General features: G+C 38.4%; 1 protein-coding gene across 4 annotated transcripts in view; it reads left to right on the forward strand.

Annotated features, from left to right (window-relative positions):
* The window catches only part of sema3b (semaphorin 3B), a 79,173-nt gene that overhangs the window by 38,981 nt on the left and 27,715 nt on the right, over window positions 1-12,477 (forward strand). The window contains exon 1 of one of the 4 annotated variants that reach the window (XM_014469163.2): window positions 6,884-7,504. The exons of the other annotated variants lie outside the window; for them this stretch is intronic. The gene's annotated coding sequence lies outside the window, so the exon portion shown is untranslated. Of the gene's footprint in view, window positions 1-6,883; window positions 7,505-12,477 lie in introns of those variants that run through there. 4 annotated transcript variants of the gene reach the window in all.

The raw sequence follows: 12,477 nt of genomic DNA on the forward strand, positions 1-12,477 counted from the left end.
TGAGATGTTCCCACTCCGCTCTCCACTCAGAGTCAACTAACCATGATTTGGTTGTCTTTACCAAGCAACGGAGTAAGCGCACACTGCACTCTATGCACTTTATAAAGCATGGATTACACGTTCAAAGTATTGAAGTGATACATTTCAATGAAGATATAGTGACACTTAGGAGTGAAAATATGGACTGTGTGCGGTCTGAAGTTTATAGGACTTTTTTTAGTAGGTGATTTCCAATGTTTTGGCTTTTATCTGATTCACTTAAGATCTGTGCCCAATAGCAATGGCATAAAAACAAGCTGAGTTAATTAGAGTGTACACCAGAATTACAAGGCCCTTTGCAGTACATTTGCCAAGCAACCTCAAACCTCCTCAGTACACAAGATAACACTTTTGAATTTTCTAAAAAGATTATTTATCAATGTAGATAAAGATGTACTTTATTGACTATAAATATGCTCAAAAGTCAACTACACATAAAACACTTATTTAAAAGTAGGTAAAAAGTAATGCATTTCCTCTGAAGAAAATGGGAGCAGGGCAAATAGTGATGGCAATCATCACTACACTTTTACTTTGCCAAGATGTAGCTAGCATTAAATACCACCAAATGTAGCAAAGTTGATTTAAGTGACAAATTCTGCCTGTGTATAAATGCACAAGTAGAAAAAAGGGAATGAGGCTGTAGTCTTGCAAGGTGCTCTAATCCACTGAGAGACCTGGACAGCCTGCTGTTTGTTTGTGTGTGCAGACTGTCACTAAAGCCATGCATGGGTTTGAAGGTGGTCTTATCCATCTGAATGCCCTTTGAACCAGAAGGTGTGTGACGGCTTGCCTTTGAGTGTGTAAGAGTGTGTGTCCTGCAGCAGGCCTCCACATACACCCACCCACCAACCCACTCAGGTTGCCCTCTGACACACCAGTCCGCCCCCCTTTCATCCTCCATTTTCTCAGTTGGGTGTGATCACATCAAAGTGCAACAGGGGGGATTACAGGTTCCTTTGCCCCAAGGGGTCCCAGACACGACCCCTCTCTGTCTCCCTAACTGTGGCAGACACACACTCTTTTCCATTCCTGACACTGTCCCCGGGGCCCCTGTAATCCGTATGGTGTCACAAGGTCAGGGGACCGTGTCAATGACGTCCATTTAGGACTTACGGGACACAGCTACATGCTGTATATAAGTTTTTATCTTTAATCTTTTTTCTTTTTTTAACTCTGCTCCCTCCCTACTGAAAGCATGACAGCATGACAGTACCTGTTTTAAATACTCCTTTAAAAAAGGCAGCCTCAAAATAAATGCAGAAGTTGGGATGACGATTAACATTTTCTGGTATCTCCCACGGGTGAAAATGTAAATTTGTTCATTACACATTTTATGGCTTCCCTTTCTAATTCTGCAACCATTTTCTTGTGAAAGAAACAGAAGTTTTCCGCTTTGCAAAATTTTGCCCTACTTTGTGCCCACGCGTTGCCATTTTGCCCCTTCACACTTTCCATTTTTCTTCCTCTTATCAATAAACAAACCGCTTCAGACTCAGTTACTTCCAACATTGTGTATCAATCGATTTGTCTTGGTAGTTTATTATTTCTGATTGTGGAGATGGATTGATATGAAAACGTAATTATTTTAAAAATCAGACAACAACTGATTGCAGAAAATTACCTTCGGTCATCAGTCGTCAAAGTTAACTACTCTTAAAGCTGGTTGTGGTTGACGACAGGAGCTTTCATGCATAAGGTACAAGTAAAAAAAAAGAAAATAATTATGTGCTGAACTCTACTCCACATAGTATACTAAAATTCACTATGTTTTTTTGATGCTATAAGCTAAAAAAGTTAAAAGACATACTGTCTTGTGGGCACAATAACTTGAAGAAATGTGAACCTTTGCTCACTTTAAAAGCTTTACAAGTGGCAAACGATTTGAAAACTGAATTCACACAACATGATGAAACCATGAAGAAATAATTCTTCACCAACAATTTAAAATATGCTGAGTCTTTAAATAAGAAAATAAGACCTCACTGCAGACAAAGGCATTGCATCCCAGAGCCCAGCTGCTTCTGCAACTGTTGAACTCAAGACTTGGATGGGACTCCATGTCCAGATTAATTTCATGGCGATTAAAGGAGTTGCTGTTATTTGTAGTATGCATGTTAGCTGACGCCATTGTTCCTCCCTTGCTCGTAAAGAAGCTCTCTACATCTGTCCACCAGGATTTTCAGAGCATTCTTCATTAGGGCACAGCAACGCCACGATGTGCTTGTGCTCTACGCCTAAATATAGAAACGTCACACACAGAATGTGCACACACTTATAATGAATAAAAGTTAAAAAGGATGGAATTATGGCAATGTTAAAAGTGTGAAAGAACAACCTACTTTTATATATTTACTTTGATCATCCTCTGAAATTGTATCCATTTGTGAGTCTAATGTTCACATGAGCGAGCGGCATGCACTGTGCGAGGAGCCTGTCTAAATAAAAGCCTGGATTTAATATTTTTGCTGAGGGAATCTATTCCAACAGAAATACTCTGCTTCCACAGCACTTATGGTAATAGGTGCAGTTTTTAAAGTCAATATGGTATCATTAAGTGCAATGAAGCGTGATCCTCGAGCTGTGTGGCGTTAGTATTTCCCTTTCATTCTGGGTGTTTCGTTCAAGGTTGATTTCAGAAGTGAGTCAGTGCTACATTAATATTTTTCTATGCACCCGGTGAGCATGCTTAATTTGATTAAGCGATTTAAAAAAAAAAATCTAATAGCTAATCTAATATCAGTGCTGCTAAGTTGGGTTCTGAGTTTTAGAAGCCAAAATCAAGTCAGGCTCTGTTTTCTTACTTGGCAGCTAAGGTTGCTGAGCCTCTTGGCAGTGGGAACTGTGCTGTTTCACTCAAGCTGCACTTCAGCTTCAGATGCTGAGTAGATTGTTTTCACATTAAATATGGATAATTTAATATCTGGTTATAAAGGTTTATACATGTTAATGCACTGTTGTTTTTAACACTAGTGTCATCCACGTTTTTGCATTACATGTATAAGTAAGCATCAGTTTTTACTTTTTGAAGTGTAATCATAATAGACTTTATTAATGATTAACTTAACTGTTTGAAAATTGGGGTAATTAGAGTAAACTAAGGGTATATCCACTGAATAAATCCACATTCACATTGAACATCACAATGCTTCAACACAACATATGGGATTCATTGGCTATGTTTACTATGAAAAGTATTCATACCCTTGGACAATCTTGATATGTTACAAAAACTAAATTCAGTGTATTTTATTTGAAATAATTTGTGCCCAACTAACACAAAGTGGCAAAGATTTCTGAATTCAAAGGAAAACAAAAGATCGTTTTTAATATTTTTCGACAAGTAAGAAATCTAAAAAATGTGGTGTGCATTTTTATTTAACCGCCTCCAAAAGTCACTTCATTAGCAAATTTCTTGGCAGAACATTGGTGAACAAAACCGCATTATGAAGACCTGGAAGAAATGTCCAAACTAAAGTGCTGGAGAGTTTTACATCACAGGTAGGTTGTAAAACAATATCCTGAGCTTTGACTGGAGCGCTGTTCTGTGCACTATCCAAAAATGGAAATAGTACAGTGCAGCAACAAAGCAAAGAAGGTATGGACACCTGAACTTACATACCAGGCATGATTAACATGATTAATCAAGAACATGATCAATGAGAGAACCAACCAAATGGTTGATGGTATCTCTGGACATACTTGAGACCTGCATTTCATTGCATGACTGTATACAAAACCAATTAGGTTCTAGAAAAAGTCTGACATTAGAGATACAATAGTTAGAACCTTCACTCTAGAAATCCTTAAATGTCACAATATATTTGTCACAGCAGAGCTACTGAGATAAATATGTGATACAAGATTTTGATTTCAAGAGGTACATAGCAGCTGTGCTGGTTATATAATACCTAGTATGAATATTGTACAACCTTTTACTGCACCTCCAGAGTTACATGACTCTGTCTTGAAATATGTACTAAGCTTATTTCAGAACTGTTTTCTTTTTAAGCAGCTGTCCTAAAGTAATTTAATCGGGTTAAATAAGGACTGATTTAAGGTCTTTTTCTAGAATCTCTTTATGAAACTGTCATCTATAAAAAAATCTCCTTAAGAGGGTGTAGTTGGCATCGCTCCAGCTGAAAGACCAGTCACATCATTGACGTTTCTAAAAATGTCTAAAAAGAGGAAGTAATTAGAGAAGCCATGTGAGAGTTCTTGCCTGCCAAATTATGTAACCTGAAACATGATAAAACAAAACAAGCTATCAATTTACAAAACACAATCCAGCTGACCCGTATTACGATTAATTCTTGTTACAGTTTAGTGCCTCCTATGTATCCTTTGTTGTTACCTTTTGAGACTGTGATGGAGTAATAAATAGACAAGAAGATAGGCTCTGATATGAAGACACTGGTCCGCTCCGACATAAAGATCATTTTTGGTTCAGTGACTTGCAATAAAACACAGACTGAGCTGGAGACAATTAGGGCACTGAGCCCTCATCTGTTTCAATAGCACAGAAGCTTTAGCTGAGACAAAGGCTTTTGTCACGATCACAGAGCTCACTCTGTAGCCTGTAGAGACATCAGGCTGGTTTATGACAGACAGGTCAGCAGGGGGCGGGGCGCGGGGTCGAGACATACATATAGCTTTAATTGTGCAAATGCCAATGTGCATGAAAGTGTTTAGAGGCCTGGAGATGAGTGTGCATTGTGTGAGGACTGCCCTGCAAACCTGGGGACAGAGCCCACCCTTGCTTTATGCGCTGCCTGATGTGAGACCCCTGATCGGGTCACAGTGGGCACAGTGTGTGTTTGAGAGCGTGACTGAGTCACGGTTGCCGGGTGCAGTGTGGCACCTGCTGCTGGAATGCTGGAAAAACAATCAATGTAATAATTGGTGTAAATGTAAGACTTTAACCAAGAACTCTGTTTTCACAGAGTTTGTTTGTTTTATGTATCTGTTGGCACATCTGGTCAATTAAACTCTGGACTGATGTCGGCATTGACTGGAAACAATCTTCTTGTTAACAGCCTGAATCACCTTAATCGTCTAAAGGGAATCTTAAAAAATAACGTACAAATGAATCAGACAAATGGGGGGAAAAAAGAGAAAAGGTAACAACAAATGCCTTGTGGTGAGTTAGTTTGAAGTGGGAATTTCTGAATTCAAAGTCAACAAACGTCCAAAAGGTACATCCCAAGAAATTTGTAATTCCAACTTGGAAAGCCAAAATCACAACTAAAATCCCGAGACAATCACAGGTTTTATATCAAGATGACCATTGTGCATATAGAGCCAGAGTTGCAGGAGTTATCTGTTTATCTGCATCTCTTGCAGTTTGCGTCATGTCACTCTAGCACAAGCACTATTTATGAGGATGTTTTTTTTTCATCCTGTTTAAATGCATACATTGTATTGAAATGCTGTTCTTCATGATTCTCTGGTGTTGTAGCAGAAATACATACACATACTTTAGTAAGGCAGTCTGATTCTAACCCCTATTGGGAGCTGTCTTAAATAGTTTCAGGTTTGTCTGTTCTACAGTGGAGCCCACTACGCAGTTGTGGCATTTATTTGCAGCCAATTGCAAGTACTTTCAGCCAAACGGGTTACTCTATAGATTGGCTTGTTCATCAACTGTTGACATAGGAAAGAGTAGAGACACAGGGCTGAGACTGACAATCCTGATATATCTTTAAAACTCTAGTTTTTTTTCCTGATGTGACTGTTGTAATTAATTCCGCAAGAGGCATTCTTGAGCTCTCATGATTTTCTTTCTGCCAAAATCCTTTCAGAATTGAACTACGACAAAAGACAGACCCACATCTGAGCCCTGATATGACCACAAGATGATGTAAGCCCCCATTTGCCAATTACCCTCGTACTGGGCGTGGATCAGAGTGTGAGGCATTGTGGTGTCAGCCTAAACCGTTCTTACTTGTCTGGAAAGCTTTTTTATCTCTATATGTTTACACAGATTTTAATCCAAACGGTTCTGCCATCTTCATACACCAATACACAAAGTCTTTAGAGGGAAGTCTTGTGTCGGTCAGAGTAAGTGTCAAGTCACGTCTTCCAGCGATTACAGCCAAGTTTTTAAGCCTTGACAGATGAGAGCTGTGCAACTTGTTTCATCGCATGTCTCACTGTGTGAGGTGATTCTAGCTAAAAGTCTTTGTTTGAAATGTGTGTCAAACAGAATGAGTTGAAGACGTGTTGATGTACTTGGCGACTCTTTTAGAAGAAAAAATGGTCAGATTTCTGTCTGAATGTGATATTGATTTCACCCAAATTCTCAGAATTGCATTTTTTCTTCATTCCTCCATCCGAGTCTGAAGTTTCATACCACTAAGCCACTGCAGACGTCTTGATTTAAAAAGCAGCAATAAAACCAAAAACAATGGGAAGCCACGTGGAAAGTATGATGAGGTTATGTTGGGAGAACTTTTTAGATTTTCCGGTGCCTTTTGGGAAAAAGTCATGCAGTGTTTAACAGTGAGTGCTTTATGAAGGGAGTTTCTTAGTTGAGGTTTTCTGCCTTCAGCGGTTTGTTAAAGTTTCTCGTCACAATCAAGGGCAGAAGAGGAAACCGTTTCACCCAGGTAGCTACATAAATATACAGTAGCATTCATACTCGTAGAGAAGAACAACACACCCCATGTCTCTGGCCCTTTCCACGCCCCTCCTCTCACCTCCCACCTTTCTCCTCTTTTCAACCCCTCCCTCCATCTATCTCTCCCATCCGTTCTCTCCCCTTTTGAATTAGGTTCATTCTTTCAGCCTGTTCTCCCTCTGAGCGTTTCTGCTGCTCCACTCAGCTCCTGTGAAAACTCCCCGTCTATGTGTGTGTGTTTGAACTCCCCGTGTGTGTGTGTTAAGAGGAGTTTTATGTGTGTGCACAGCGCTGCGTATTTTTTTTAAGAGGAGCTGAAGTGCAGTCGTTCATCAGTGTAGCTGACTGCAGCCGGGGGAATACTCAGATCTCTGTGTCGCTTTTCAACTTACAGCTGCTTATAGGACTTTTTTTTTTTTTTTAAAGATTAACTGGACTTTTATTTTTCACCAAGCCAGGACTGCAGAGCTGCTTACTCTTTGTCTCATCTTCACTGGAATTACTCGTATAAATTTTTCCAGAAGTTCTTCCAGGATTGCTACATTTTGATTTATGTATTCTCCTGCTTTCTGAGTTCTATTGCAATTTAAGTAATTTCGATTTCATTCTCATTCCCTACTTTGACTTGAGATATGTTAAACCATTGATGGAAATTTAAGAGCTCAGCAAGAGTGCAAAGGTGTGGATGAGCAATAACTTTGATAGTACCGACGACACAGAAAAGTTTTTCACATAATGGAAGCAATAAGTGCAACAAGAGGCATGAAGGGCTCAGGTGGATGCTGATCCTGACCAGGACATTTCTGAACCTTTGCAGATTTTGATCTCTTGGAACTGGATGGGAAGGTGAGTTTTAATTGCTTGCAGAAACAGCTCAAGTGTTTTTGTATATGAATGACATTAGCTTAATAATAGTGGTGTTACTGGAGGCATTGTGAGGATCCTGGGGCTTAGCTCAGTCCGAAAGTACTTTAATTTACCTAGACAGCAAAGTCATTTTTTTGTCATTTAAAATGAAAACAGTAGCAGACATGTTGTATGAGTTATGGTCTGCCTGGTCTGCTTTTTTCAGTGTGAAATAAAAAAAAAAATCACCACAATCTTTTTACTGTGTTTTATAGCATCAAGAGTAAAACACACTCAAAAACACTACTTTTAAGGATAAAAAAGATCTAATTTTCCTATTTTTACTTATCTGCTTTAGCAGAAGACTTTTTGTGAATGATAACAGACACATCTCATATCAGTTTAATGTGCCAACTTGGATCAAATAACCCTGATTCTTGTAGAAGAAGCAGTTTAAGTCTGCTGTTTCTGCAGCGGGATGCAACATTTTGTTCCTCATCAGACATGGCTGCACTTCTCTAAGACACAGACATTTTAATACTTTAAAACTTGATACATGACTTTTTTGACAGAGTTTTTTTTTATATAAATGTAGCTGACACGTGACTTGTTTTATCAGAATTCATTCTTTAGGCGTTGCAATTTTATCAACAAAAAGTGATATTTCTTATGCATTCTAAAAACCTAGTTTAAAGGCATTTATTGCTTTTACCATTTTTTAAATTCTTCACAATTTTTTAACAGTGCATTCAGCATTTAGCACATACAATCATAAACAGTCAAAGACATGACATATATCATTTAATGTAATGTCATATGCATGAACAAAGATGTTGTAAATATAGCTGGTGGAAACCACATGCTCAATGCACAACACATGTTTGTCCGTCATATACAAGCCATTCTGCTAGATTTTGTGACAGACACTGATTTTATGAGACACAGAGGACAGGCAAACAAATCTGCTCAGGTTTTATGTAAACATACAGACCATGCAGTCATATTTTACAGTATAAGTAAATGATTTTATTAATATATTGATAAATTTGATCCCAAGTGAAATCAGAGACTCCCTCCCACCCTGCATGGGTTAGCTAGTATAAACAATGAATGGATGGAATAAGGGACTATTCACTAAACATCAGGGCTGCAGCCTGAATGTCTAGGTCTAATACTGCCTATGGGTAAAAGGTCATAAATGATACTGACTCACAAGAATGAGCAGAGAGGAGATTCTAGGATCATTCATGGAGAATCTAAAAGTCCAAATTTTCTTGCACAATAGATCTTTCACAGATCACAAACTGTGTTAGTTCTAAATGTGTATTTGGTGTAAAAAAAAATGCAGCATGACAATTTAGCTTATGCATTGAGTTTTTTATGCTTTTCTACTTTTTGTAAAGTCCTTCTGCTAAAAGTGATCCCCTTTTATGTTTTCAAAAATAGAATAACAGTTTTAAAAAGCTTCTTTTTAAAGACCTCTGTTCAATATTGTATTATCCAAGTCTATCCAGGCCAACAAGTTTGATGAGTCCAAATAGTTTAGGTTTTGGAAAGGAAATGTGAAGTTCAGATTGTGAAATAACCCTTAAATTTAGCACTGCACAATGACCAACAGTTAGCTAGATGTGCTACGCTCAGTTATTTTCGGTTATGTCTCAAGAATTAGTTTCTTTTCTGCTTAAGAGTAAAAAATAAGAGTCAAAAAATAAGATTCAGGATGTCAGACTTAATGCATGATCCTTAACATTTGTAGCTCATATAAATAGCTTAATAAATAGCTAAAACATCTGCCAGAGAAGCTCATATTGAAAGCAGTAGTCACTTTGACAAAATTATTGTGATAATTTAATTCCACAACAACCCTAGTTACTAATGTAAAATGTTGTTGCTTTAGCCGCATAGACTGGACCATCTGAAGAAGACATAACAGCTGTTAAAGCTTTACTCAGCCAGCTGTTTTTAGAACCTCAAAGTGTGCAACAATACTATTCCCAAACCATTGCATATCAAAATATCTTTCATGTTTTGTTGATTGCTTGTGGGATTTTTCTTCACAGAACTACAATGAAAGCTGAGATCTTGTTTCACTTACAGCAGTGAGTTGTCTTTCCTCTGAGAGCTCTTTGGAGCAGATCCAGTCAGAAGACCAGAGGCAGCTCTGCAAGGTCTTGATTCACAGCAGCTTCTGTTTCTCACAGAGCCAAGCCGTATGCCAACAGTGACCAGTAAACTTAATTTCTCTCTAATTGCACCTTTATTGTTATTTAATTACAATACTTTACTGAACCACAACAGCGAGGTATTTTTAAAAGTCATACATTTCTGGAGAGGCATCAGGCAGAGATCAAAAAGTGACAATTATTCCTTAATTGGCTCTGATCAGTGATTGGCAGGTCAAATACAGAACCTATACTTTGATGCAAGTTTTGTTACAAAAGATCACGTAGGACATTATGTTTGGATGCATCAATAGAAGCTGCTTCAGAACCTTTTTTTTCTCATTCATACATTATTTTTCTTATGAAAAAAATATAAATTTGTCAAAATGGCAATGGGCAGATCGGAAGGAAACTCAAATACTGATATGAGCTACATAAAAGCCTGATCTGTGCATCTCCATACTGTTATCAAAAGTATGATTAGTCCAGTCCATCCTGACTGACCTGACCAGTGGAAACAGCCACAGTCATGAGACATATTTAGCAGAAAGCGACCCCAGCTCTAATCCTCACTGTAAATTGAACCCACTCCAACTGCAACATTTCTTTTTCCAATTTAAGCCTCCGATACTTGGAATAATTAATCCAAATCAAACAAAGATTAGCCACAGGTTTGCCGGCTGGGAAACTTCCCCTTCATGTTGCAGGGCCAGCTGGCTGAGTACCAGCAACCAGCAGAGTGCTGCGGTCTCGCTGCTTCTTCATTTACAGGGTTTCTTTTTGAGCACTCAGTTTATTTGCCCCTAATCGCCTTACATTTACTGGTTCACCTTGTTTCAGCATAAAATCCCATGAACACTGTTTAACTTTTGTTGTGAAACTGCTTCACTTTGATTATTGCACTTGGGTGTGTTTGAGATGAGACTGTGTGAGCTATAAGGTGCTGCTGCAACAAGTCACTAAAAACAATGCAGTACTTTCATGCTTATGAAGCGGAAACAAAGGATTAGTTAAAATTCATTTTTTCAACTTTCATACGTAATTTGTTATTTTTAAGTGCTGGTGTAAATCAGTCCATTTTTGTCAGCTTATCTACTACTTTCAGTTCAATGTCTTTAGTTAATCATCACTAAACTAAACATTTTTCACACCACTGGTGGTCTGTGCGCTTCATTTTTTGAACGTGCAGAGGAGAAGTGAAGCGCTCCTCACCTACCTGTAATTCTGAGTAAGACTAAATGCTGCCCAAAACTCACAGTACCCCCTCCATGCTTTTGCTCCCGCCTCGGGTTTGTTTGCAGAAATCTGCAGCATGTCCACGTTCTGCCATGCTTCTCCAACCGCACCTGCCTTTCCAAGGCTGAATATCTCTTCTGAATCAAAACACAACAATTGCTCCTAATGGTGCTTTTCCAGCATGGGTTTTGTTTGACAGAGCAAGCTGGAATGTTGCACAAGTCACATCCAACTTTTTACATGCCTCATAAATTAGTGTGTAAGAATGCTTAGGGTGCAGTCAGAAAAAGGTGAGTCTCTTGGACCTTGCAGACCAACATATCCCGGTTCATATTATTTTTGAACCGTAGCTTGTTGTCTGTGAGTGATAAATTGTCCAAACGGATAAAAAAGCAGATAAAAACAAAATGTTAATCACAAGGCCTATTGTTTTTCTTTTTTTACATCTTGAGGCTTCATTTTAACCCATTTTACTGTATAGTAAAATACAGGAGTAAGTACCTTTACAATCTTAAGAGGCATTTTGGGATTTGCTCCTCCTAAATAAAATGCTTGTAGAAAAATGGAATTTATGTTTGTGTGTAAAGTTTGCACTAACCACAAGTTAAAATAAAACTACCTTTTCATCTAATTGTAGGTTGAAAAAATAAATACATTAAGCTTTTAACAAAAGAGAATGTCAATATATACTTGAATAAAAATATTCTAAATTCATATAAAATGAATAATAAAAAACACACACCTTCCCCATTGAGTGCTGGAGATAGACACCAGCCCCACACTCTGCACAGATAAGCAAGTGGAATATATATGATGGACAAATAAAGAGGCTAATGTGAAAAAGGAAAGCATTTTGCTATTTGTTTCATTCTCTTGTGATAATTCTATACCTAATGCCAAACTTATAAAGAGCCAGAACACACAGAGCTGTGGCTGTGGGTTGGACTGTAGGCTGCTGGCATACACAGCTTCAGAGTTATGTGGTATAAAGCTCAGCGTAAAAGCATACAAACCCATTTAATTAGACATCCCTAAATAAATTCATGAACGAGCTAGCATGTTTAATAGATTCTGTAAAGTAAATTAACAGAGAAAAAAATGTATGAGTGTGAAATCTGTGCTTTCATTTTCACCAAACAAGTAGTTTCTTTGTAGAAACTCTGTAGTTCCCATTTGTGCAGCAGTTAACTCTTCAGATTGAGCTTTTTTCTTTCTGTGTTTATGTGCCTTCTTTCTCTTTCAGTCACTCCTCGAGTTCAACTCTTATCCCTTCTTAAGATTTTCCTTCTTTTCGACAGAGCAATGCATGTGATTATATGCTGACATGGTGCGGAGATGGAAATTCCCATTAAAGCTAACCACTCTAACCCTCCTCCTGTCCTCAATGTCTCCTGTCAATCAAAGCGAGCCAAAAGCCACCAGATACCTGCTGCTTGGCATTTTGCTCTTTAAAGTGTAGACCCCTCCTTCCGCCTCACTCGCTCCTTTTAATTCCTCCTTCTCTTCCACCCATCTCTCCTGCCTTTCATTTCTTGGTCCCAGGGAGGCTTAGCCTTGTTGGTTGCTGGCCAGGGA

The sequence above is a fragment of the Xiphophorus maculatus genome, chromosome 1, assembly GCF_002775205.1.
Source record: "Xiphophorus maculatus strain JP 163 A chromosome 1, X_maculatus-5.0-male, whole genome shotgun sequence".
NCBI lineage: Eukaryota > Metazoa > Chordata > Actinopteri > Cyprinodontiformes > Poeciliidae > Xiphophorus > Xiphophorus maculatus.